The sequence below is a fragment of the Macadamia integrifolia genome, chromosome 6 (genome assembly GCF_013358625.1).
Source record: "Macadamia integrifolia cultivar HAES 741 chromosome 6, SCU_Mint_v3, whole genome shotgun sequence".
In the NCBI taxonomy this organism is placed as follows: domain Eukaryota; kingdom Viridiplantae; phylum Streptophyta; class Magnoliopsida; order Proteales; family Proteaceae; genus Macadamia; species Macadamia integrifolia.
Genome location: NC_056562.1, coordinates 23,926,710 through 23,930,190, shown reverse-complemented (window position 1 = coordinate 23,930,190; position 3,481 = coordinate 23,926,710).

Here is a 3,481-nt window from a genome sequence, read left to right as displayed (position 1 = left end):
GGGTTTTTTTTTTTTGGGTAGAATGATTATGACTATTACTCCAGCTTCTATATCCCATAATGTTAACCACATATACATATATATATACATATATATATATATATATATGACAATATGAACCATAGAATGCTCATGCAATGCCCATTTGATGAAATAAAATTGGATTGTACTGCAAGTGGGAGGAGACAGTGCAAGATGACTATTAATCCATCTTCTATATCCTATAATGTTAATTTTATATATATATATCTGATAATGCAACGGCCATTTGATGAATTAAAATTGGGTTATTCTGCGAGTGAGGGATACAATTCAAGATGACTATTACTCCATCTATTCTATTCCACAATGTTACATATAAAATAAAAGGAAACATAAACCAAATTTAATTCCAACTTTCTTCTCAATTGAAAAGAAAAATCTACCTTAGTTTTTCTAGCCAAGATGTAGATTGAATTCCTGATGCATGCTTGGGCCACCCAAGATCATAGAAGCCAAATACCATTAGCTTGTCAATGGATGGTTAGGTTGCTATAAACCAGTTTTTCTGCAGTGACACCTTGAGTTGATTTCCCGAAAGCTAGAAAATGGATGTCTCAATCTTCCGAAAACATCCCAAGATGGAATTATGACATTAATAACTACTCTAAAGATAATCCCACTACCATATTAAAAAAATAATAATTAATCAATTGATTTTCCGAATGAAAACAAGCAAGATACGTGCTTGAAAAGATAGTTCAAAGTGATTGAAATGATAAAACTACCATTGGATCCTGTTATGCTTAAATGACATTTCCATTTGATAGAACATTTTTTAATTCAGCATTGGATCCATGGTTTTAAAAAAAATATTGGAATGGACCGTATGTTCCGTGTCTAATATCAATATCTGTCTGATCCTATACTAGTGGAATGATACTAATTAGGGATGAATCTATCTAAAAAAAACTTTTTAATTTAAATTAATCGTAAAATAGTTCAATTCAGCCTAATATAGTTGATCCATACTAATATCAATATCAACTGATACTGTTTCCACATGATATGATCACTTCCATGCTTATTTCTATTGGGGATTCTTTACCATAGAATCATATGAATAACCCCATTGATGTTAGAATACAAGAATTATAAATCAATTATAAAAGATTAACCATGGGTGTAGTCCCTAAATCAAGAACATACAAACATATTAATTTATCCCATACATGATAATCAATGGGAGTAGAAGAATAACTGTGTGTAAGTTTAGAAGTCCCATAAGTATTGATCACTTAACTCTCTCCCATGTGCTTGAAGATTATTCTCATGAAGATTGTAACAAAGAACTACACAATGGAATCCCAATTGCTAAGATCTTTTGCAGCCTTTCACCCTTGGAATACTCTCATATGCACTATTCCTGTGGGGAGTCCGTGCTTCCAAAACCATGAAGGTGTTAAAGTGACAGCTACAGGGACCTTTAGCTTATATTTATAATAGAATTCTTAAAATCCTAATTCATTCCCACAATGGATTGGGCTAGGAGTTTCCTAATCAAAGTGTGTCTATTATTGCTTGGGCCCAATGGATCAATCGGTATCAGTTAAACCCACATAAAAATCCTAATAATCTCCCACTTGGGCTATACTAATACTGATGTCTTTCCATTGACACATGGCCAAATAATCCTAAGACTGAATACCACTCAAACAAACTTTGATTCAATCAATAATCTCTACTGTTGAACAATAGTAGAAAATACACCTCAATATACAGCATATTACTATCTAATGTTACAAATAATAGAAAACTATCAATCCAAATTGCCTAGAAACATATATATAATGAATTGATATCATACGTGTGATCACATGAAATATACATTTCTTTATAGGTCCTTTCTTGATCTAAAAATCAGCCTATCTTGAAAACTTCATAGGTAGTAAACTTTGATATTAATCAACACTTAGGAAAATCGTCATTTTCTTGAATTAATATCTTACTTTAGCATACCACCATGGCTAACCGCCATTTTCATAGATTTAGGTTAAATACCCCCATAAATCACAAACTTTGGCAAACCGCATGTGGTTAATCGCCACGACCATAGATTTATGTTAAATACCACCATAAATCACAAACTTTGATAAACCGCCTGTGGTAAACCACCACTTCTTTGGACTTAGGCTAAATACCGCCAGAAATCATTGACTTTGGCTAAATACTGTCATACATCACAAATTCTAACAAAATATCGTCAATTACCTTAACTTATCGTCAATTACTTTGGCTAAGCACTCCTAATAAACCTTAACATGCACAACTTTTGAGATCATAAACTTTGGCTGTTGCCACCATGATATCTTTGGTTAAATGAGATCATAAAACTCTCACTAACCAAGCATATCAAAAACCTCAATAACACCAATGTCAGAAAACATGGCTCTTGAGCACTTTGTCGATAAAGTTGAAGGACATCACCTTTGGGCAAATGTCACATTTACCTTGGGAAACACACAATTGAACTAAATGTACCACTTTGGTGGGTTTCACTCATTCCTATCATGTTTTCTACGTTAGAGATAAATATATGTATAGAAGTGTATGCTTTAATGTGTTTCTTACACAATCAGGGACAACACAAACAAATGAAGCATAAATGTATATAAATAATTCAGAGAACATAATTTAAGATAAAATCAATTCAAAATTACTCCAAAGTCATTATAAACTTAATAGGGCAATAAAATTGTTCCTATTTCCCTTCTGTTGTGCTTTGATCAGCAACAACACCTGTTTAGGTTCCTTGAGAGTTAAAATCAGATCAAGTAACCTTAAAAATCTCAGGTATGAAACATACACACCAAATAACGGGGCTAAAAAATTTAATATGTACATCTAGCAGATAAACTACACAATAAATATACATCTAGCAAATAAGACACACAAGAGTCACAACTGTAACTACATTCCTATCCTTTAGGCTAAGAATGAATTGGTCCTCTTGTAAATCCAAATTTACTGTGAAAATATCATTACTTTTATCGTATATGGGCTTAGAAACCTCTAAGTTATAGTCATTTTCATACATGTATTTTCTTTAACTTGGGTGATATCACCTCTGGGAAAATGTCACCAACTTTGTTGCGCTTAAAAAAACTATGAAAGAATAGGATGTGCCACTTTATGAAAGAATAGGATGTGCCACTTTGGTGGATTCCATTCAATCCTTTCATAGCTTCCTAGAAATATACTATGCAGCATAAAATGTACGGAAGCTCACACTCAGTTTAATTCTAACATATTTATCCATTATAGGGTGTTTCAAACAAAACATACAAGTACAAAATGACATGAATATGAATTTACTATATATTTTAGGCATAAATAATTCTTCAATATCATGATAATAATAAATCAATGCAAAACTCAAAAGAGTTCTGTTGTATGAAAAAACAATATGGTACACTGAATTTATTCTCCCACTAGCAACCTA